The sequence below is a fragment of the Cervus canadensis genome, chromosome 23, assembly GCF_019320065.1.
Source record: "Cervus canadensis isolate Bull #8, Minnesota chromosome 23, ASM1932006v1, whole genome shotgun sequence".
Lineage (NCBI taxonomy): Eukaryota > Metazoa > Chordata > Mammalia > Artiodactyla > Cervidae > Cervus > Cervus canadensis.
In genome coordinates this window covers 3,132,694-3,158,402 of record NC_057408.1, presented here as the reverse complement: position 1 = coordinate 3,158,402, position 25,709 = coordinate 3,132,694, and positions in this window count along the sequence as shown.

Here is a 25,709-nt window from a genome sequence, read left to right as displayed (position 1 = left end):
TGGTGGTTCAAGAAGTTTTGCAAAGGGGAAGAGCACCTTGAAGTTGAGGAGCATAGTGGCTAGCCATCGGAAGTTGACAACAATCAATGGAGAGCAGTCATCAAAGATGATCCTCTTACAACTGCACAAGAAGTTGCTGAAGAACTCAATGTTGACCATTCTGTGGTCATTCGGTATTCGAAGCAAATGGAAAAAGTGAAAAAACTTGATATGTGGGTGCTTTATGAACTGACAGCAAATCAAAAAAATTGTCTTTTTAAAGTGCTTTCTCTTATTCTACACAAAAACAATGAATCATTTCTTGATCAGATTATGACATGCAATGAAAAGTGTATTTTATATGACAACTGACCAGCTCAGTGGTTGGACTGAGATGACCATCTTGCTGGCTGGGCTGAGAAGAAGCTCCAAAGCACTTCCCAAAGCCAAACTTGCATCAGAAAAAGGTCATGGTCACTGTTTGGTGGTCTGCTGCCTGTCTGATCTGCAACAGCTTTTTGTATCTCAGTGAAGTTATTACAGCTGAGAAGTATTCTCAGCAAATTGATGAGATGCACCAAAAACTGCAACGCCTGCAACCAGCAGCTGGTCAACAGAAAAAGCCCAATTCTTCTCCATGACAAGTCCTAGTTCCACGTCACACAACCAGTGCTTCAAAAGTTGAACGAATTGGGCTACAAAATTTTGCCCCATTTGCCATATTCACCTGATCTCTCACCAACTGACTACCACTTCTTCAAGCATCTCAACAACTTTGCAGGCAAAATGCTTCCACAGGAAGCAGAAAATATTTTCCAAGGGTTTGTCAAATCCCCAAGCATGGATTTTTACACTACAGGAATAAAAAACTTATTTCTCATTAGCAAAAATATGTTGCTTGTAATGGTTCCTGTTTTGATTAATAAAAATGTGCTTGAGCCTAGTTATAATGATTTAAAATTCATGGTCCAAAACTGCAAACTTAGGCTGTTACAAAACTTTTGTAACAACCTAAATAGTAAGTAGCGGAATGAAGACTCAGAATGACTAATAGCAGAATCCCACTCCTAACATAACATAACCCATGGAGGAGCCAATATTATCAGAAACCATCCACAGGATATGGACTACAGGAGGGCTAAGTGTGTTCACCTTCCAGTTGCTTTGGAAACTCAGGATGAGGGAGGTGACAGAGCAGGGGTGTCTGTAGGTTTAATAAGTGCTTATCCACGGAAAGCCTTGGCAGGTTGGAGTTAGCAAGGCAAGATTAGAAAGTGCTTGTTAAAGTCCTCAGACTTAGAGAGGTAGGGGCAGAAATGAGAATTTGAAGTTGCCTCTGGATTATTTAGTGAGGGTTTGTCATTTTCCAAAACTTTCTGGAAAGTTCCTGGAAACTTTCCAAAAACGTTTTGACCTTATGTTTCTGCATTCAACCTAGAGAAGCTGCCGTTTTCATCTGAGTGAAAAAATGAATTCAGCCTCTAGGTTTTATTCTGCTGGCCAGGATAACCTCAGATTTGCATTTCTATCACTGATTTGCTAAGCCGAAGACCACCTCCACTGGTTTTCAAAATTATCTTTAGCTTCCTAAACTTTCTAATCAAACTTTGCTTTGAAAACAACCATTGTTTCTCTGGGAACCTATGAAAGGCTTTCTATTTTCTTCCTGTATAAAGCTTTGGGGGAATATTCTGTTTTTCTTTCTAGATTTATTCTGTTCAGCTGAAGACATCAGAGACCTGGCAGGAGTCTCTGTGCTTATCAGCTCCTTTCCAAAGTGCATTTGTTTGTTTGGATACTGTTGGATGAGGTACTGCCCAGCTGGTTTAAAAGAAGGCTGGCAAAAGGAGGAATCAGAAACAAACTTCTTGAAAGTGGGAATTGAGCTCTGTGGATGTCAAGATTGTGAGTTTCACGGGCGTGCCTTCTCTCCCACTTATCAATGGTCTGTGACCGGTTCTCCTGAGATTTACCTTTCAGATGAAGGAGCAGGACAATTCTGCCCATTTTAGGCCTTAGATCTCCTTGAAGTCTCATTTTCAACCTGTAAAAAGATGGATCTTGTTTGCTCCTTGAGAGGTAACCATCTGCTTTTGTAGGAAAGTGATTTCTCCTTCTACTCTTGCTCCTCACCCTTCTGTGTTAATCTTTGAGTAGATTTCATGCTCCAGGAAGATGCACCCGAATTTCCATGGTGGCTCCATGTTTACTCTGGCCCATCTTCCCTGTTTGAAATTGCATAGTTAGGCTTAGGAGGTGTGGTCTCTGGAGTGAGAAATGATGAAATAATTATGTCCTAGGCCATTGGGAGATCTTTGGAAAGGAGATGCTCTTCTTTCTGAGGATTTGCAGCCATACGCTTGGGTACTGGTCCAGGAATGGCTAAGAATGAAGGCACTGAGATAGATCTACCTGAGTTCAGGTTCTGCCTCCATCACTTACTGGAAGTGTGACCTGGGGCAAGTCCCTTAAGCCTGTGATAGGTCCGTGTGCGGTTGTCAGACAGTCAGCTGGAAGTGTGAGACTGGAATGAGTTCAGGAGGGAAGTTAGGATGGGAGAAATAAATGAGGGCATCCATAAACTGATGGTGTGGAAACCACAGGACTGGTTTCCACTGGAAAGCGCTGAAGAATATAAATCTTGAATATATAATGAAACCCAAGTCTGAACCCTGGGTTACAGCAACACTTAGCAGTGAGATCAAAGGGAAAGGAGCTGAGTGAGCTTGTGAGTAGAACAGCCAGGAAGGAGGGGGAAGATCCTGGACCGCTGTCACCGTGGAAGCCAAAGCCAAACCTCCTTCCTGCAATACTTCCAGGAGGGAGGTTAAGCACAGGAGACAGAACAATTTACCCTTGTCTATTGCAACATGGAAGCTTTTGGTGACACCGAGAAGTTTTGGTTTTGGTGATGCACTGCTGGTTCTCTAGCAAAGTGGATTGTGGACATAGCGTGAGGTGAGCATGTGGTGATAGTGATGATAAGTTAGCTTGCCCACAAGTTTGCTGGGAAAGAAAACTGGCAAACTGGGGCTATAGCTGGAGGGGCTGGATGATAGGAGACAGCACTTAGCAATTTTCCTACACCCAGTGCTAAAATATGGTAACACTACCACCACCTGGCTTTCAGGCTGGTCCTCATGGATACACTCTTCATGGGGGTTTGCCTTTTAGGTAGGTCTGAAAGACCCAGCCGTGAAATTAAAAGACGCTTGCTCCTTGGAAGAAAAGATATGATCAACCTAGACAGCATATTAAAAAGCAGAGACGTTACTTTGCCAACAAAGGTCTGTCTAGTCAAAGCTATGGTTTTTCCAGTAGTCATGTATGGATGTGAGAGCTGGACCATAAAGAAACCTGAGCACTGAAGAATTGATGCTTTTGAACTGTGGTGTTGAAGAAGACTCTTGAGAGTCCCTTGAACTGCAAAGAGATCAAACTAGTCTATCCTACAGGAAATCAGTCCTGAATATTCATTGGAAGGACTGATATTGAAGCTGAAGCTCCAATACTTTGGCCACCTAATGTGAAGAACTGACTTATTGGAAAAGACTCTGATGCTGGTAAAGATTGAAGGCTGGAGGAGAAGGGGATGACAAAGGATAAGGTGGTTGGATGGCATCATTGACTCGATGGACATGAGTTTGAGCAAGCTCTGGAATTGGTGATGGACAGGGAAGCCTGGTGTGCTGTAGTCCATAGGGTCGCAAAGAGTCGGATTCGACTGAGCGACTGAACTGAACTGACCTGAAGGATCCAGAGGTCCCAGACACAAATGAATGAAATATCACTTGCTGCTGCTGCTGGTAAGTCACTTCAGTCGTGTCCGACTCTGTGCGACCCCATAGACGGCAGCCCACCAGGCTCCCCCATCACCTTGGATTCTTCAGGCAAGAGCACTGGATTGGGTTGCCATTTCCTTCTCCAGTGCATGAAAGTGAAAAGTGAAAGTGAAGTCGCTCAGTTGTGACCGACTCTTAGCGACCCCATGGACTGCAGCCCACCAGGCTCCTCCATCCATGGGATTTTCCAGCAAGAGTACCGGGGTGGGTTGCCATTGCCTTCTACAGGAAACATCACTTAGAGTGAAATTTTAGGCAAACTGGAAAGTTTCTCTTTGGAGAGAAAGAGCTGTTTGAGTTTCTCTGAGCAGGGCTGCCCCTGAGAGGTCCAGAAGACCCCTGGAAGCTTCTTCTCTGACCATCAAGTTCATCTGCCTGAGTTTGGAGATCTCCAGCACTCCTGCTCACAGTCCGCATTTGAAAGTAGAATTTGCTAACATAATCTATGTGTTGCAGTTGCAGAACACCAGTGTACATGCGTATGTGTGTGAGTATAATCTTTATTAAAGAGCAGAGTAAATCTTATACAAATCTGATAATCGTCTCACAAAACTCTGGGCCTTTCCATTTACATTCCGCAACTTAGTCTCCCTACTACATCGAGGACAAAAATAATGGCTTGTGAGGACTTAACAGCTTAAGGATGGAAAACTTAAAACTGGTAGGATTCTGCCCAAATCCTATCAGCTTTTCTTGCTTCTCATAAACCTTTAATCAGCATCAACTGTGTGTGTGTGTATTTGTGTGTGTGTGTATACATAGGCATACACACTCTCTGCTCCTGTCCTCTCATAACAATGGTGTAAAAGACACACACACCGACAACTGGAATTGTGTCAGAAATGGGTTCCAATATTGGCCACCTCTAATATACCTGAAGGTAGACTTACTCCCCGGCTCTGGGCTGGGTTGCCCAGAGTAGAGGGTTGCCAGGTTCCCCCGCTCTCATGAGCTGAAGCCCCAAGCTCTCTGCTCACTGCCATTCAAGGGTGCACAAGGCCATGGACAGGTGGAAGTCTATTTAGTCTCGAATATCCATAACTGAAAAATTCCTCTTTCCTCCAGCCCCACTCTACACTTCAAGTAAGGAAATTCTGAGTACTTTCAGTAGATGAACTCCTCAATTATCTAAGCACAAAAATCTCTTTATTCCATGAAATACCTATAACCAACCAACCAAAGTATCTAACAGGTGTCTGCAATATTGAATATTATTTTACCAATAAAACTTCACTAAACAGAGCCTTCAAGTAATCAGATTGCAGTTAGTCCTTATCTCTAATAGCATAGCATTTGGGGGAGGGATGGACAAATCAAACCACAAACTAGAAAATAATGAAATGTTCCCTGGTGGCTCAGATGGTAAAGAATCTGCCTGCAATGCAGGAGACCTGGGTTCAATCCCTGGGTCCAGAAAATCCCCTGGAGGAGGAAATGGCAACCTACTCTAGTGGAGAACTGGAAACACCAATTTGGTGTTTGGACATGAGTTTGATGGACTTATGATGGACACGAGTTTGAGCAAACTCAGGAAGATGATGAAGGACAGGGAAGCCTGGAGTGCTGCCGTTCATGGGGATCTCAAAGAGTCTGACATGACTGAGCGACTGAACAACAACTACAACTCGGACCAGGTGTTACTGGGTGGAACTGGCTCTGTTGTTGGCTGATCCAACTTTACCTTCCCTTTCTCTAGCCTCCTGCTAGCCAAGGGTGGTCAGGGGCGTGGGACATAATCATGCTAAAGAGATTTTGTTTGTTATCTTGAGTTTCTAGAAAAGAAACATCTTGCATTTCCTTTCCAAAGCAGCAGATTGGGCACTTCTGGATCCAACTAAGATGGGGTAAGCATACTCCACTCTCTCACATAACACAATAAAAAAACCTCTGGACAGAATACACAAAACTATCTGAGGACTCCAAAAAGTAAATAATATAATAAGAGTAGGGGAACTGAAGATGGAAATAAAAACTCAAAGAATGATTCATACCATGTTGAATCCCCCCAACTCTTTATTCCCTCATAGGATCTTGGCATATATTCTGGCACAACCCTAATCCCAAAGTGGCACAGACACAAAAAGTTCCAAGAAAAACTCTTTCTTTCTAGTGAATGGACTAGGAAGGATGATCCTGCAAGATAGAAAGTAGGGTGGTAGTGGTTGTTTCCATTTATTTTTCTTTCTCTCATTAATCTTCTGGTCCTGCCCTAAGGCAAGCCTGTCACAAAATGCACTCCTGTCATTGTAGCATCAGAAATGATGACAGGACTAACCTCACATGCATCTAAAACTCTGAGAGAAAATCTCTCTTTCTGACCAGAGAAACTGGAAAAAGGACTCCCAAACTCTGAAGAATGTACATGAGGAGCAATGCCCATTTTTTCCCTCTCTTTCCTCTTGCTGCTTCATCCCAAGATGGATTTAGTCATGGTAAGTATGTGATAGCTAAATCTTTGGCTTTCTAGCCAAAGGGCTCGGGAAAAGGGACCTTGAGAGTATGACAGTAGAGGGAAATCATAAAGAGGAGAAACTTTAAAAAAAGATCTTTTAAATATGTGTAAGAAAACTTGGAATCATGCTTGAAAGTTGTTCATGTATGAAACTGACCCAAAGCAACAAAACAACGGTTTTGATAAATGATTATGGTAGATGGACCAGTTGAGCTCTACAAAGGCTTAGAAAAGAAGACTAACACTGGATCCGCACACCAAAGAAGGAAGGTCAGGACTTTCATTCTGAACCTAGCTGGGTTAATTTTCTGTTAAATTACCACCAACATTCTTCAAAGCATATTAATGGGACCAAAAGTCTCATGATATTCTAGGTATCTAGGACACAGTTACTTGATATACAAAAAACAAGGAAAATCTGAACAGTTCTCAAGGGAAAGCAATAAAGAAACACCAAACCTGAGATGATACAGATGTAGAATTATCAGACAAAGGCTTAAAGCAACTATTATAACCATGCTCCATGAAGTTAGATCAAAAACTGATCAAACACTAGTGAAATGCATGAGAAGAAGAAAATTTTGTCAGCAAAGAAATAGGACATGTAAAAAAGAGACAAATGGAAATTTTAGAAATGACGGTTTTTATATTTGAAAATTCATTGGAGAGGCTTAATAGGAGAATGGATATGACAGAGGAAAGAATTAGTAAACATGAGCTAGATAAACTCAGAATAGTATAAGAAAACTAGAAACAAATGTTCCTATGAACAAAAACATAAAAATCAAAATATCAGCTAACTGAATCCGATAATATGGTAAAAGAATGTTACATCATAACAGGTGGGGTTTATTCAGGGAATGCAAGGCTGGTTTAACATTAGAAAATCACTCAAAATAACCCATAATAAAAAAAAAGTAACCTATAATACGAGCAGACTAAGTATGAAAAACTGCATTATTGTATCAACAGATGCAAAAAAACAATTGACAAACTTCAACATTTCTTCATGATAAAGACTTTCAGCAAACTAGTGATAGAAGGGGACCTCTTTCAACCAAACAAAACTAGAGCTACCATTACACTTAATGATGGAAGATGAATGGTTTCCCACTAAGATCAAGAACAGGGCAGTGATATTCACTCTCACCAGTCCTCCTTGTGCAATATTGTGCTAGAATTTTTATCCTGTGTAATAAGGCAAGAAAAGAAATAAAATGCATATAGACTGGCAAAGAAGAAAGAGGATTGGCACTATTTTCAGATGGTGTGATTGTCTATACAGAAAATCTCAAGGAATGTACAAAAAGTTTCTAGAATTGGTGACTTTAGCAAAGTCACAGAGTACAAAGTCAATATTTGAAAAAATCCAAGCATATTTTTATATAATAGCAATGAACACTTGAAAACCATGCCCCCCTTGCCCCCCAATTTTAGAGCACAATTTATAATAACTTAGAAAACAGATGAGAATCCAATAAAACATGTGCAAGATATTCTAAAAAAATGTGCTCAAAGAGAGAAAACTCTGATAAAAGAAATTAAAGGTCCAAATATTTGGAGAGATATCCAAGTTCATGGGTTAGAAGACTCGATATTGTTTGTAATATCAATCCTCCACAAATTCAGTAAGTAGCTATAACACAGTGCCAATAAAAAGACTAGCAGAATGTTTTGTGGCTATTCCCCAGCTGATTGTGAAATTTTCATGGAAATTCAAAGGAACTTCAGTAGCCAAAACAATTCTAGAAAAAAAAGAAACCTGGAGGATTCACAGTATCTCAATGTGAGACAAACTATAGACATACAGTAACCACAACAATGTAGTGTTGGTGTCAAGGTAAACACACAGATGAATGGAGCAGAGAAGAAAGCATAGAAAGGAATCCACACAAATAGGAATGATTGATTTTTGACATAGATCCACAAGCAACTCAATTGAAAATAGTCTTTTTAATGAATGATGGTGGAACATCGGGCATCCATATGCAAAAAAAATTGAACTTTGACCAATCTCTCAGATCTTATACAAAAATTAACTCAAAACAGATCATAGATCTAAAAGTAAAATGTAAAGCTATAAAACTTTTAGAGGAAAACATAGGAGAAAATCTTTGTGACTTTGGGTTAGGCAGCTAAACACCAGAAGTATAATCCATAAAAGAGGAGTTGGTAAATTGGATTTACAATAGTGAAAAGTTTTGCTCTGTAAAAGAGAATGAAAATTTAAGTTACAGACTGAGAGAAGATATTTGCAAATCACTTATCTGAGAGAATATATGAATTACCTAAAAATTCAATAATAAGACAAAAAACCTAATTAAAAATAAGAAAAGTTTTGAATGGATCCTTCATCAAAGAAGATATACAGTGAAAATCTGCTTAACATCATTTGTTATTAATAAAATGTAAATTAAAACCACAATGAACTAACACTATGAACCTGTTAGAATGACTGAATTTTTTGAAAAAAGAAAACCAAAATACTGACAATATACCAAATGCTGGTGAGTATACAGAGCATTTGAGATTCATACACATTGTTGCTGGGAATATAAAATGGCACAGCCTTTCTGGAAAACAGTTTGGTAGTTTATCAAATTAAACATACTCTAATCATATGACTCAGCTATCCTACTCATAGGTATTTATCCTACATAAATGAAAACGTTTGTTCACACAAAAGTCTGCATGTGAATGTATACAGCAGACTTAATGATTGCCAAAAACCAGAAATGGCCCAAATGTCTTTCAACAGGTGCTTGAATAAACAAGCTATGGCTCATCCATACAATGGGATAATATTAAATACAAGTAGGAATGAACTATTATGTACAGCAACTTGAATGCATTCTACTGAAAGAGAGGAACCATACTCAAAATGTTTCCCACTGTTTGACTGCATTCATATGGCACTCAAGAAAAGGCAAAATTACCACGAAGGAGAACAGATCTGTATTTGTCTGGGTTTATGGCTGGGGCCGGGAGAAATATCAACAACCTCAGATACACAGATGATACCACCCTAACGGCAGAAAGTGAAGAGGAACTAAAGAGCCTCTTGATGAAGGTGAAGGAGGAGAGTGGAAAAGCTGGCGTTGAAACTCAACATTCAAAAAACTAAGATCACAGCACCCAGACCCATCACTTCATGGCAAATAGATGGGGAAAAAAATGGAAACAGTGGCAGATTTTTTCTTGGGCTCCAAAATCACTGTGGATGGTGACTGCAGCCATGAAATTAAAAGACACTTGTTCCTTGGAAGAAAAGCTATGACAAACCTAGGCAGTGTATTAAAAAGCAGAGGCATCACTTTACTGACAATGGTTTATATAGTCAAAGCTATGGTTTTTCCAGTAGTCATGTATGGATGTGAGAGCTGGACTATAAAGAAGGCTGAGCCCGGAAGAATTCATGCTTTTGAATTGTGATGCTGGAGAAGACTCTTGAGAGTCTTTTGGACTGCAAGGAGATCAAACCAGTTAACCCTAAAGGAAATCAACCCTGCATATTCACTAGAAGGACTGATGCTGAAGCTGAAGCTCCAATACTATGACCTCCTGATGTTAAGAGCTGAATCATTGTAAAAGACCCTGATGATGGGAAAGATTGAGGGCAGGATGAGAAGTGGGTGACAGAGGATTCGATGGTTTGATGGCATCATTGACACATTGGACATGAGTTTGAGCAAATTCTGGGAGATAGTGAAGGACAGGGAAGCCTGGCATGCTGCGGTTCATGGGGTCGAAGAGTCAGACACGACTGAGCGACTGAACGACAACAAAGGCCTGGGGCAGAGGTGTGACTATGAAGGAGGAGCAGGAGGGAATTTGGGGGCGTGCAGTTCTGTTTCCTGATTGTGGTGGTGATTGCACAATTTAGCACATTTGTCAAAACTCACAAAATTGTACCACAACTATAAAGTGTATTTTACTCTTTGTAATTAAAAAAAATTACCAAAAGGGACCAATTTGGCTGTTACTCTCCTTTACCTCAGCACCCACCATGGCTTCCTACTTTGTCCTGGCTGGACTGTGGAGTTAATGGTTGGAGGTTCAGCTGCCTTTTGGTGCCTGAAGGGAGAAGCTTGAAGAGCCAGAAAGTCAAGGCTGATGGAGAGCTTCAGACAGAATCTTGGTCTTTTAATGAATTGCTGAACCCTGGGCAATATGCCTCCTGATTAGTGACTCACCAAGGATGGAAGGTATCCACACAGCACGCAGGCAATAAGGGGCTGCATTGTCTGTAGAAAATTTAAAACAATAATAAAACCAACTGGAAGTCAGTCTGCTTTTCCTGTCAGCAGTTCTAACAATGCCATGGACAAAATACTCCTCCTCTCCCAAATAAGTCTTTTATTAATTTAAGTTCTGGACAATTGCTCCAGTTACTGTGGCATTTCAATAACATATATGCAAGTTACAGCCAGTCACCTACAGGACACATGGACTGAAATACATGTGTTCATTTAGACAGTAAACTAGACAGGTTTCCCCTAGATTCAGATTTATTTGGGCTTTTCAATGATCACTCCAGTCACCCTGTTTCATATTTTAGATTTTAAACACAGAATTAGAAATTATTTTTCAAAGTAGTCATGTATGGATATGAGAGTTGGACCGTAAAGAAATCTGAGCACCGAAGAATTGATGCTTTTGAACTGTGGTGTTGGAGAAGACTCTTGAGAGTATCTTGGACTGCAAGGTCAAACCAGTCCATCCTAAAGGAGATCAGTCCTGAATATTCATTGTAAGGACAGATGCTGAAGCTGAAGCCCCAATACTTTCGCCATCTAATGTGAAGAGCTGACTCATTGGAGAAGACCTGATGCGGGAAAGATTGAAGGCAGGAGGAGAAGGGGACAACAGATGATGAAATGGTTGGATGGCATCACCAACTCCATGGACATGAGTTTGAGCAAGTTCTGGAAGTTGGTGATGGACAGAGAGGCCTGGTGTGCTGCAGTCCATGGGGTCACAAAAAGTGGAATATGACTAAGTGGCTGAACTGAATAGAATATAGAATGACAGAACTGAAGTAACTCAAGCTCAGATTCTCTACTTTTACAATCATCGTGCTGCCATTTCTTACTTGGAATCTGCTGTTTAAACACAGATAAGTGCAAGGCTAGGAGACACAGAGCACATTCAAAGCAAAACAAGATGATTCTGTTACTAACTTATCGGGGTTTCCCTGAATTAACTTCTATGCTGAATATGATGTTCATCAAAAATACATAACAAAATATGCTAATTTGAAGACAATTTTGTCATAAAGAGACTTTAAAAATGATTCATTGCAGTTGTCACATGTGCTAGGTAGGCAGTTGCGCTTGACTTCTTGGGAGATAAATATACAGATGTGTAAGCCTCGTTAAACAGGTTTTCTGTTACTTGCAGGTTAACTCAAGCCCATGTTTCTTGTTTTCATAGAGAGAGGTGTTCTTAGATAGAGGTGGTGGTGTTAGATAGAGGTCTTGGGGGAAGAACAGTACAAAAGTAAAACCCATTGAAAGACTCCACACCATCAAATCTTTGATTTAATTTGGGTGCATTCCATAGCAGTTTGTAGCTCAGATGGTAAACAATCTGCCTGCAATACAGGAGACCTAGGTTTGATCCCTGGGTCAGGGAGATCCCCTGGAGAAGGAAACGGCAACCCACTCCAGTATTCTTGCCTGAAGAATCCCATGGACAGAGGAGACTGGTAGGCGACAGTCTATGGGGTCACAAGAGTCGGACATGACTGAGGGACTAAATTACCACCATAGCAGTTCAGGGCATCATGGGCTCTCTCCCAAGGTGGCCCTATTTACTGATCATTTGTTTAGCGTGCCTTTGCAAACGTTAATCAGAGGAAGAATTTCCTTGTGGGGAAGTTGACCTTTATGATGATCAAAGTTGAAAACAATTCTAATATAGAAGAATTAAATTTGCTTTTCAGGTACATTCTTTTCATCTCACAATGCTGAGAATGGAGTGACCCATTGGAGCTGCTTCTAGAGAACAGGCCACGTGGCCACACTGGGCTGCATGGCCCTATGTCACGTTAGCGATGTGTATCCTGGCAGGAGATGATTGATCCTGGCCACTCCTGTTCTTCCTCTATCTGCTATTGTCTCTGGAAGCCTGCCAACTCTTGTTCATTCATTCCTTCTTTCTGCAATATTTGTTGGGCTTCTTACTGGCTAGTTTCAAGAACACGCTGATGAGCTAAAGCTCATCCGCCCCTGACGTTTGGGAGGCCACATTTTAATGGGAAGAGAGAAAAGAAGCAAATATTCCCAAGAATTAGTGTATAGTAATTATTAGCTGTGCTAAGGTATGTGTGAAATTTGCTCAGTCGTGTCTGACTCTTTGCAACCCCATGGACTATATAGTCTGTGGAATTCTCCAGGCCAGAATACTGGAGTGGGTAGCCTTTCTCTTCTCCAGGGGATCTTCCCCACCCAGGAATCGAACTGGTGTCTCCTACATTATAGGTGGATTCTTTACCAATGAAGGTATGTGAGAAGAAGTTAAATAAAGCTGGGAATGAATAAAGGATGTACCAGTTTAGTCTAGGGTTTGGCAAAGCTTAGAGAGGAAGCGGTGGTCTTTATGGGGCCATGCAGCTCTTGGTGTCTGCCTCCTTCAGAAGTTAGCGCTCCATCTCCATTTTACTCAGGGAAATTTGAGAGGATTCTGTCCCTTGCAACCAACGCTAGAGAGAAGATTAAAAAACAAAACCTTTTCTGAACTCAGAGAAATCCACATCAAATGAAGGAATCTCAGGCACCAGGAAAAAGGGTGGTGGGAGATACTTTTGAGGGGAGGGGCCTTCTTAATGATTTTCAAATAATATTGCCAACTCTAAGGACTTCCTGATAAGAAGAGACTTGTAAATTTAACCAGGGAGCAGCGGTCCTGTGATTGGTGGTTGGTGGAAGGGCTGCCCATCGTAGTGGGGAGGTTCCTGAAGTCTCCCGGCCCAGGAGGAAACTAAGGCATTAATTCCAGGCCTGCAGAAGAACGGAAAACAGCGCTCTCAGGAGCCCAGGCACAGCCCTCTGGCTTTCCTGGGAGTTTCCCTGTGTTAAAATGCATTGGCTGTGAGTCAACATTTCCCTCGCTGTGGGGGGCTCTGCGCCTGAGTTCCTCGGCCTCATTTCCTTCCCAGGACCCGGATGACTGGCAGGCAGCTGTGAATGACAAGCTCTGAAAATAAGAGAAGGGGGTTGGCAGGGCGCAAACAGCCCTGACTTGGCAACAAAGCTCTTAGCTTTGGGGCCATGTGAATAACATCTAGCCACATCCAGAAAGCACATCTCTGGGCAGGTGCAGGGCATCCTCTTGCAGATGCCAGGGAAAGTGGAGCCAGTGGAAGAGGCCGTCAGTGTGGAGAGGGGCTCACACGGGGTGCAAGGAAGGACGAGACTGGCATGGGCATCCTGATGGCTTCCCTAGTGGGCTGCTGGCCCCTGCCTCTCAGGAGACGTGTGGATGGCCAGGACATCACCTTTCAGTCCCTACGACGGGACACGAGCTTTTACTCTGACCCCTGGGCTGGGAATTTGAAAAGCTGTATCCTGGTCTCAACTCTCTGCTGACCTGCTGTGGGGCACCAGGCAATGCCTGAGCTCTCTAAGCCTCAGTACCCTTATCCAGAACGGGAGGTTCAGCTCTATGAGCTCCAGAGTGCCTTCCTGCTCTGTTGTGATATCTTGTTAAAGGCTCTTTCTTCATCATGGCTTTATGATGTAACAGACGAGGTGGTGTGGGAAAATTAACAAGATGGCACTGGTCAGGCTCTCTCACCCCAAACTCTCATGCCCTCTAGCCCCATGTCCCTGTAAACAAAGATGTTGCACGGTTTTGTAATAGTTGAGATCACTTATAGCTCTGCGCACATGCATCACGAGGTACTTGCTTGGCAACCGGCTACTTTCCTTCCGTAAGCATATGTAAGCTCCACCAGGGAAAGCCCTGCGGGTTGTGTGCGGGTTGTTGTGTTGCTATGTCTGCTGCTGCAGCTCCTGAGCTAGCCAGCAGAGAGTAAGTGCATCTGCTGTTCCTAGGGCTCCTCTCACTTTCTTCCAGCCTCTTAGCTCACACCTCCCCTACCGTGGGTCCAGCGAACAGTGCACAGTAAGATACAGTCAAGACAATTGGCGAAAGCTTTTAAGTTTAATTAGGTCCCGTTTGTTTATTTTTGCTTTTATTTCCAATATTCTGGGAGCTGGGAAACTATAAGCAAGGTGAAAAGACAACCTTCAGAATGGGAGAAAATAATAGCAAACAAAGAAACAAAGGATTAATCTCAAAAATATACAAGCAACTCCTGCAGCTCAATTCCAGAAAAATAAATGACCCAATCAAAAAATGGGCCAAAGAACTAAACAGACATTTCTCCAAAGAAGACATACAGATGGCTAACAAACACATGAAAAGATGCTCAACATCACTCATTATCAGGGAAATGCAAATCAAAACCACAATGAGGTACCATTACACGCCAGTCATGATGGCTGTTATCCAAAAGTCTACAAGCAATAAATGCTGGAGAGGGTGTGGAGAAAAGGGAATCTTCTTACACTGTTGGTGGGAATGCAAACTAGTACAGCCGCTATGGAGAACAGTGCGGAGATTCCTTAAAAAACTGGAAATAGAACTGCCATATGACCCAGCAATCCCACTCCTGGGCATACACACTGAGGAACCAGATCTGAAAGAGACACGTGCACCCCAATGTTCATCACAGCACTGTTTATAATAGCCAGGACATGGAAGCAACCTAGATGCCCATCAGCAGACGAATCGATAAGAAAGCTATGGTACATATACACAATGGAATATTACTCAGCCATTAAAAAGAATACATTTGAATCAGTTCTAATGAGGTGGATGAAACTGGAGCCCATTATACAGTGAAGTAAGCCAGAAAGATAAACACCAATACAGTATACTAACGCATATATATGGAATTTAAAATGATGGTAATGATAACCCTATATGTAGGACAGAAAAAAAGACACAGATGTATAGAACAGACTTTTGGATTCTGTGGGAGAAGGCGAGGGTGGATTGATCTGAGAGAACAGCATTGAAACATGTATATTATCAAGTGTGAAACAGATCGCCAGCCCAGATTGGATGCATGCAACAAGTGCTCAGGCCTGGTGCACTGGGAAGACCCAGAGGGATGGGATGGGGAGGGAGGTGGGATGGGGGTTCAGGATGGGGAACACATGTATACATGACTGATTCATGTCAATGTATGGCAAAAACCACTACAATATTGTAAAGTAATTAGCCTCCAACTAATAAAAATAAAGGAAAAAAAAAGACAGTTGGCACTGTGAACTGGATCAGCAAGACAGGTGGGAAACAAGATCGTTTGCTGCTTGGTTAGCAGGCTTCCATGGAAAGAGAAACCTCCACATTTTGGGGTGGTTGACAATAATAGATGCTGATTCTTTCTCACAGTCTCATATACAACCCAAGATGTACTTAGAGTTGGCATCACAAGCATCTTTTCAGCCCAGAGGGCAGAATTTGCCAAATCATGGGCAACTGAGGTTGAGAAGAATGATGGAATTCTGTGGCTGTTTGCCAAAAGCTTGTGAGAATTCTGTGGTTTCAGAAATTTTTGTGAAATTTTGCAAATATATTTTTAAAGCTTTTTATTTTCATAAAGTCTAAATAATTTAAAATGCTACCAAGAGAGTACACAGAGCTCCCTGATCCCCTTCATCCAGTTTGACCTAATGTTGACATTTTACATAACTAAGGTACACTTATCAAAACTGAGAAATTAATATTTGTATGATATTATAAACTATACGCTTCATCTGAATCTCTCTAACTTTTATACAGTCTTTCTTGGATGTATGACTCAATCAAGATACTATGGTATATGTAGTCATTCTGTCCTCTTGGTGTCCTCTGCTCTATGACAATTCCTGTCTTTTTTTCCTCCATGACCTTGATACTTTTGAATGGTTCTGGTCATCTATTTTGAGGAATGCCCCTCAATGTGGATTTTTCTGTTTTCTCATGATCAGCCTGGGGTTTTGGATTTGGGAAAAAAGGTGAAGCACCCTTTTCATAATATGACATCAGGGGTACTTGATATCAACATGCATTATCACTGATGATGATAAACTTCATCGCTCAGTTGGGGTGATATCTGCCAGATTTGTCCACTGGAAAGTTGCTATTTTCCTCTTTCTGTTTGTTAGAGGTGAGTGTGCTTGCTTTTTTATGCTTTAACTTTTTGGGGGTTTATGATTTAAAAATCTAGATTCTAATCAAAATTTCTTCCTGTCCTAAGGAATATGAGTCTCTGAGGTTAAACTGTAATCATTGTTCAAAGTGCTTTGGTAAGTTAAGGATAGTAGGTTTAACTGGGATCTGTGCAAATTAAGGGAAGAGAGGATATGTGAATGAACATCCCCTCACTCTCTCCAGCCAACTGGTTCCATGAGACATTCACGCAGGTTGGAGGTGTAGTCTGTGGGCTTGAAGGGGAGGCTGGTTGGTTGGCTTATGTGACTCCTCAACCCATGACTTTGACCCCATGGTCGACATCATGGCCCCAGTGGCCAGGCACCCCATTTAGGCAACTGTCAACCTGCAAGGGATCTGTTTTGGGTGATATGCGCATCTGGTCATATTTGCCTGGAGTCTAAGGATTTCAGTGCTCGCCGTCCATCAGAAGGCTATCTCAAATCCACGGCAAGCAAGGGGCCTGGGGAAAGCAGATTGTCCAGATGTCTGCTGGGCATGGGTTCACAGGAGATGTTTCTGGGGGCGCATCTCCTGTATTACCCCACTCTGCTCATTAGGGGCCAGCCGTTGAGCTATTGTTCCAAGAGGAAGCCTCTGGGTCACTTTTGCTGCCTTCCTCCAAGTCACAATGACTTTAAACAGGCAACATCTGACAGTGCGGGAGCCCCTTGCAGCCCTGGGTGAAATTATGATAACAAGAGAAAAAAGCTATTACTGCCACCATGCTTTCATTATGCAAATGATATTAAGATAGGCTGTGTGGATCGCCCCTGGCTATGCTATAATCTCCATGCAGTGATTATAATGTGTCAAACTTAGTCATTTTGATTATGACATGTTAATTACATGCCATCCTCATGTAGACATGAATATTACTCCCCGTCAGACAAAACACAAATTGGGGCCATTGTTAGTTGGTTAGTCGTGTGTGTGTGTTTTAACTTTTTTTATTAAACGGATTAAAAGATTTAAAAGATATGTAATATTGCAAACTAATTAAATACCGGCCGGCTCCTCCGTGCTCCACTGGGTGGAGATGGGGATGCGGCTCACTTGGACTGCTTGGGTTGCATTTTTGAGCTCTGGGTGCCATTGGCAAAATGGGGTTTCCTGGGAAACAAGAAGACTGAGTTGTCTGAGGGATTGGGAGGGAGTGAGAAAGGCTGAGTTGTTAGGGAGCATTTGAAAACCCCGGGCCCAGTGTGGATTGGGAGGAAGAGTAGAGCATCAAGGTCAGATGACTGATGGGACAGCTGATAGGGAACCAGAAGTGTCCCTGCAGACCCTTGAGTCCACTTCTCCTTTCACTGGAGAGGAGGTTTAGGACTCAGAGATGTGAAGGAACATGTCCAGGGTCATCCAGTCAGACTGAGATCGAATTGGGACGCATTATGGCACCATGCCACTGCGACTTAGATTGCCATTTCCTTGTGGCAACAGAAGGGTGGTCTGGCTTTAATGGGAACCACTATAATTTTTCCAAGTGACCACTGAGAAGCGCTCTTTGATGCATACATTCATAGATCATCAAGTCCAAGCCTCCCAACTTGGCATCCATGGTTCTCCACAATTGGGCTCCACTGTACCCTATTCTTAGGCTTGTCTGCTAGTCTCATCTTACTATAACTCTTTTGCACCTATAAAAATATTTTCTACTGCATTGTTCTCCAAACACATCTTAAATCTTCATTGCTTTGGGCTAATATAAAATCTGAAATAATAATAATAATATTTATTTAATATATATTTAGTATTTATTTAGTATATATTTTAGTATATTTAGTATATTTATTTAGTATATATTTATACACTAGTATATATATAAATGTATATATTTTTACATATTTAGTATATTATTTATTTAGTATACATTCAGTATATATTTAGTATATATTTATTTAGTACATATTTAGTATATACTTAGTCAGGACTCTCGGTCCTTCCCCTCAATTTATTTGTTCAAATTCATTTAGCTTCACAGCAATCCTATCAAGTATGTCTTAAGAGTATTACTATATCACTAATGAGGAAATAAAGGCAAGGAGAGCTTAATCCAGGGCAGTCTGCCTCCTGAGCCCACTCTTCTTACTTAGAATATGCTGCCTTTCTGAATTAATGTTTTCTTTTCCTTCTTCTTTAAATTGTATTTATCTTTCAAGACCCACATCCACTGTTTCTTTGCCAGGAAGCTTTCTCTGCTGTAGGAGATCATATTATTATTCATAAATATCTTCTGTTTCCCTGGGCAGGGTTGTATTCCTCTGTCCCATTTGATGGTGGCCATGACCATGTCAATGGTCAATGACCATGGACCACGGACAATGACCACGTCATTATGCTTTGGTCATAATGTGAATGGAATGATGTGTAGAACTTTATGATATGTGAATAGAAATGACAAGTATCACATCCAAGCAGAATCTTTATCTGCTAGTTCTCTCCTTGCCAGTTGCCATCATGAACAGAAATGTCCTAGACAGAGACTGATGCCCCAGCCTGGGTTTCAGAATGAAGATGCCATGCAGCAGTGCAGCTGACCACATGGAGAGAGAAACAAGTCAGAAACTGTTGCTATTGTGAGACACAAACAGTTCAGGGTCCTTTGTGACCTCAGCAGAACTCAGCCTATCCTGACTGATACACCTGCTTCCCCAAGGAATCTCAGTCCATCCTGGGCCCCTGGCCCAGAATGTACCCTCTGTACCTCTTGCCATGTCTGAGCCCACTTGGTTAGCTAACTTGTCACACTTCTCTCTTCTCCCTAAGGGGACTGTCATGTTTTAAGGACAAGTCATGCGCCTGCTTCCTTCACCTCCTTACTCACATGTAGAATAGTCTACATACATAGTAGGTTCCCAGTACATGCATATCTCTTGAGTTTTTGATCATTGGGGGATTTTCCAGTTTGTTTTTATTTTTAATCAATGAGGACATTTTATTGAGATCCCATGTGGCCAGGTCAGGGACTCTAGTGACCCTGCTTCCATCCCTCATCACTCCTCTTAACATTCAGTCTCCTCTCAAAGCCAACCTCTATAGTCTTTCCCTATATCCATGTGCTGGGGACCAGGAAGAACAATGAACAGTTTTGCCTCAAGGTGGGTCTTCTTAGGGCTGGAGGAAGGGTTGTAAAAGTCAAAGAACTCTATCACCAAGGCCACATCAAATTCCCTCCATGCTCCTACATGACACCCCTCCAGACTTAACATCTTGGGCTCTGGCTGCCTTGTCCTCAAATGTCAATGGGCTGAACCAGATGATCACCCCAGTTTCCTCCCAGCTGGCAGAATAACTAGTCGGAAGAGAGGACAATGGGGCTAATGTCTCTGCCATCCCCCTTGATGCTACTGGACTGAGGAGGGGGAGCTTTTGAGGATTGAATGAGCCAGAGTAGTGGTCAGAATAATGTAGGTTGGCATCAAGGTCAAGAGCTGGGGTGAGAGGTTTGTCTAAGACCAGAATAACCAGTATCAGAGGAGATGGTGTCAGCTGTCCATCCTGGATCCATCCATCTGCGTCTTCCCCTCCCTTTCTTATCTATTTCCTTTTTTTTTTTTTTTTTTAGGGGGATGGCCCATTAAATATACCAGCCATCAATATCAGAATCTGAAGGGGGTGTCTTTTATCAGTGGGTATTGGAGGTGAGCTCATCTCTGTAAGAGCTGCTTGGAAGTCACTCAGGGTTATACAAATGGAAGGGATCATCATTGAAATATAATTTCAACAAAGGTGGCACAATGCTCTGTTCTGCTATGATGAAATGTGTCATTAAATATAGAAATAGATCAAACACCTTCCCACTGAGATCCTCTGGTACCAAGTATCTAGGTGAAAAGCTGAATATTTGTGAGAGCTCAAAAGTGTGAAGGAGGTGGGAAGGAAAAAAAGCCCTCACTAGGGAGATATACTTAACTAGACTTATAAATAGCCTGATCACAGCTTATTTGATTAATTTGGGGAAAAAGTAAAAGTGTTTTGCCAATTCATCAGATTTCACGCTTTCAAAGCAGTTGCTAATGTAAATATTAGCATCCAAAATGAACAAATTGTCTTAGGTAATTAAATGCCCTAATTTACAGGCTCCATTAACAGAGAAGAGAAATAATTTTCCCCTTAAATTAACTTTTCTCCCCTTCTCCCTTCCCCTATTTAAACTGATGTTATACACCAGTGGATGTCTTTGCAGAGAGGGTTGGAGGGAGTCTGGGGTTTTCTCTTTCATGCTCTGAGTGTGGAGGACTGACTTTGTCCTTGGAGACAGAGCTTAAAAAGAGCCGAGTGAGGGCCTGTCCCCAGAGGGCTTCTCCTCCACTGGGAGTGGCAGGGGTGAACTTAACCCTGAAAAATGTCTGTTTCAGGGCCCACTGGCCTTGGCCTGCGATGCGGGGTCAGGAGTCCTCCCAGTGACTGTGTGAGATCTGCCTTCTTCTGCTCTCTTATCCTAGATCAGGACGTATCCACTGGGAAACCCATACTGAGGGGAGGTGACCACTGACATCGCCCCAACTGTGAAGCATCATGTTTGGTCTTTGATGCCTTTCAGAGTCTCTCTTACCCCACAGGACTCCCCTAAGGAGCCCAAGGCTGCCCTACTGCTCCCCCCTCAGATGACTGCTCTCCACCACGTGCGGGCTGGTGGCTGCCAGTGTTCACAGGGAGCTGAAGATTCAAGAGCTGGCACTAGCCAAACACATCAAATTCAAGTGGGTGGCCAGCTCCTCCGCTGTAGTGTGGCAGTCGGGGAGGTGGGAGTAATGTTTGGACAAGAAGGCCTTCACCCTTCAATTCACACCCTGTCCTCTGTGATCCTATTTTATTTATTCAAAGTGGCGGCCCTACGTCTCCAATCACCCGTTTATCGGCTGGGTCTGGTGTGAGGAGAGTGAGGTACCGGGGTTGCCAAATTGAAGAACGTGCCAGGTCCATGAGCGTGAGCTCCGCCTTCAACTTGTGCCCTAGGCTCCTTACTCCGTCACCTTAGTCCTGGCCGTGGCCATTCAACACCAAGGGAGGTGGTAGGGGCATCCGTGCCCGCCAGCCGTAGCTGGTTATTCCATTGATATGAGCACAGAGCCTGGACTCATGCGTGGGAGAGGCGGGAAGGACGGAAGAGCAACTCTGGTCCAGTCCAGGACCTCTGGGGACAGGGCAGCTGGGGCTCAGCCATGTTAAGAAACTCGCTTCACTTCCTACACCAGAATAGGGGTGAGGGGTGGAGTTCCAGCTGTGGTCGCCTGCTGTCAGGAGCCCCACTGGCATAGAGGAAGGGTCTCTATAAGATGGATATGGCCGCCCTTGTTCAGCAAGGCTCACTTCCCTTTGAGAAGCTGTCACTATAGTCACTATAGCCACCGTCCTGTTTCCCTTTTTAGGCTTTGCTTCTAGTTCAGTCACACAAATCTTTTCTAAATTCCAGGTGAGTCCAGTTGGAATATTTAGATGAAACTTTATTAAAGGCACATGGGTAACAAAAAGGAAAGAAGGAAACAAAAATAAGTTCTTTTAGATACGAAGGATCGGCTCATTCACTTTCACTTGGGATCCCTTTGTAATGGGCCAATCGGAATTTCAGAGTCTTGGAAAGCTAAAATCTATACCTAAAAATTGTTTAGTTTTTAAAGTATAGTTGATTTGCAATGTTGTATTTAATTTCTGCTCTACGGCAAAGTGACTCAGTTATATGTATATACTTTTTCATATTTTTTGTTATAGTTTATCACAGGATACTGAATATAGTTTCCTGTGCTATGCCATAGGACCTTGTTGCTTACCCATCCTGTATATATAATAGTTTGTGTCTGCTAATCCCGAACTTCAGCCCTTCCTTCCACCTCCCCCTCGGCAACCACAAGCCTGTTCTCTATATCTGTGAGTCTGTTTTTGTTTCCTGCTGCTGCTGCTGCTAAGTCGCTTCAGTCGTGTCCAACTCTGTGCGACTCCATAGACGGCAGCCCATGAGGCTCCCCCGTCCCTGGGATTCTCCAGGCAAGAACATATGTTCATTTGTGTTGTATTTTAGATTCTGCATATAAGTGATATCATATGGTACTTGTCTTTCTTCCTGACTTACTTCACTTAGTATGATCATCTCTAGATCTAACCATGTTGCTGCAAATGGCATTATTTGTTCTTTTTAATGGCTGACTAATATTCCACTGAATAAATGCACAACATCTTCTTTGTCCATTCATCTGTTGATGGACATTTAGTTGTTTCCATGTCTTGGCTATCATGACTAGTGCTGCTATGAATATTGGGGTGCATATATCTTTTTTGAATTATAGTTTTGTCTGCATATGTGCCCAAGAGTGGGATTACTGATCATATAGCAACTCTATTTTTAGCAAAACCCATACTTTTAAAACTTCCTTGCAGCTAAAGTTCTTGCAGAGAATTAAATTACTTCTACCAGATATACTAGATACTTTGTGTAAGATTTGGATGGGAGAGATGAAGCCAGGGCAATTTTCCTGAGAATTTGGCTAGTGCTGCAGAGAAGCTTGGTGTAAACACCTTGGGTTTCTGCAGCAGACTTTTGGGTACACTAGTTCTGAGGGTGCTGAGGGGCAGCTGTGATGAGAGTAGCAATGGTCTCCTCGTCTCTGGATCACACTGTGGGAGGATGCTCTTCAATTCAGTAGGTCCCTGGGGGGCTCATGATTCTCACCTTCTGTGGTCTGGTCAGTTTGGCTTGGTTGTGCATGCGCAGGGTGTCATTCTTAGAAGGCCAGGCTGCAGCATACTCCTTCAGCCTTCCCACTAACTTTGTAAGGACCAGGTTCTCATGTTAAATCATTTTTCTGCTTAATACAAATGGAATGACTTTTGTTTCTCACGTGAATTTCAGCTGATGCTCCTATGTCCTTGCCTAAAACCTACTTCCCTATCTTAGATCCCTTGTCTCCTGTATCCAGCCCAGGAAATGGTTGTCATCTTCAGAGCACTGCCTCCCCCATCTATAAGGTGTTGCTTCACTCTTTGTGACAGCTCACATGTGTCAGAACCAACATAGGATCCCAGCGAGAGAGGGCAGTGGGTGGGGTTGGGATCCTGGTTACTGTTGCTTCTTTAGTAAACGGGGTTTCTGTCCCATATTGCCCCAAACAATTATAATTCTTCATACACATGAACACAAAGTCAAAGGCCCAGCAACCACCATGTGCTAGACAGCGAGAGGTCCTTTAAGCCCCAGGGTTTCTGCTGTCCAGAGAACTGATATCCAAAGCTGCCAAACACACTGGACCCCATAAATAAAGCCACTGAAAAGCAAAGCGCTGTGATAAGCTTTGTGGAAGGTCATGCCCTAAGCAAAATTTTCAGGGAGGGGAAGGAAGTAGAGGCCTTAAAGGTATTATCACTAGGCTATAAGAGGGCAGAAATGACCCACAGGAACCATTACACTTAATACCATTTCTACGCAATTGTGTTCTGATTCAGAGTTTGACACTTTTTCATATTTTGAATTACTTACATATTGCTGTGTAAAACAATATCCCAGATGTACTGGCTTAACGTAAAAAGCGTTTATAACAGCACACAGTTTCTGAGCGTCAGGAAATCTGGAAGCAGGTTCCCCAGGTGGTTTTGGATCAGGGGGGTTGCAGTCAGGCTGCTAGTGTGGAGGTGCCCTCATCTGAAGGCTTGGCATGGATGGAAGATTCACTTTTGTTTTTGTTTGTTTTTTTATGTGGACCAGTTTTAAAAGTTTTTATTGAACTTGATACAGTATTGCTTCTGTTTTATGTTTTGGTTTTCTGGCCCTGGGGCATGTGGCATCTTAGCTCCCCGACTAGAGTTTGAACCCTCATCCCCTGCATTAGAAGGCAAAGTCTTAATCACTGGACCACCAGGGAAATCCCCAGAAGATCCACCTCTAAGTTCACTCACATGGTTGTTGGCAGGAGGAGACACAGAGAGAGAGAGACAAGGAGATAGATAGAGATGAAGAGAGAGAGAGAGAGAGCACAAGACAGAAGCTATAGAGTTTTTTATAAATGAATTTGGAGGAGCTCGGTACCATCATTTCTGCCATATTCTGTTGGTAATTAGGACCAACCCCTGGTGTAGTAAAGGAGGGGGCTGACTACATGAGGGTGTGGATACAGGAAGCAGGCTCACTGGGGACCACCTTTGGTAGCCAGTCTCTACCACATAGTCCTTTCTATTTTTTGCCAGAGTGGTGCTAACATGCACATTTTTCTACAAATGTTGGTGGGCAGCACACTTTAGCCACAACTCAAATTTTCTGACCTCTAGGCTAACAATGTGTTCTGACCAATAGATCCAAATGTAGAATTTGGAGCTTGATGTCTAAAGAGATTAGAGAGAATTCCGTTTCTTAAATATGGCAGTGAGTATTTTAAATACTTTGGGGATAGGAAGAAAGCATTTTCTCAGTCTGCAATAATATCATAAATACCTTCTTGAGCTCAGGGAGTGAATTTCTTCCTTTGGCTTGACCACGGGGATGTTGACTGCAACCCTCCCATACTGGGTGCAGTTGGATCTGTCTCCACTTGCTCCTCGGATCAGGTCTGCTCTCCCCTTTAGCTTCTCCAGGAGACAAAGCACAAGCTACCAGCCCATTAAGGTAACTTTGGATGGGCTATTTCAAAAGGTACCAAATTCCCTGATCTTATAACTGAACCATTTAACTAGATCACCCTGTAAAGAGAAAATGCGTTAAAAATACCAGTTAATTACTTTTTTTTAATTCCCAAGGCACAAATAAGTCCTAGTTAACTGTCTTTGCACATTTATATATTTAGACATCAGGGTGTCACAGAGGGCCAGCAGACCCTGAAGCAGAGGACAACTGACTCTAAGTGATGAGGCTGGCTTCCTCAGTAACTTGGGGACACATGCCATCAGAAGCTCAGATTGAAAGAGCTGGGGAAGAAAATCCTCCATCCTAGGCCTTGTTAACAACTGGTGTACAGAGAACACATGCTGTTGGCTTGAGTCATGTGGTGTGCCTTGATTAGAAGTGTCGATACCAAGAAATGTTAATTAAGCTTCAGTCCTTGCTTGATGTACCAGATGAGGAAAATCCAAGGGCAGGCTTGATTTACTCCTCAGAAGCTATTAGTGTTAAAGAAATTCCAAGGACTAAAAACCTCCATAAATTATAATTTTGGAGCTGAAAAATGATCATCTTCCCCACCTTC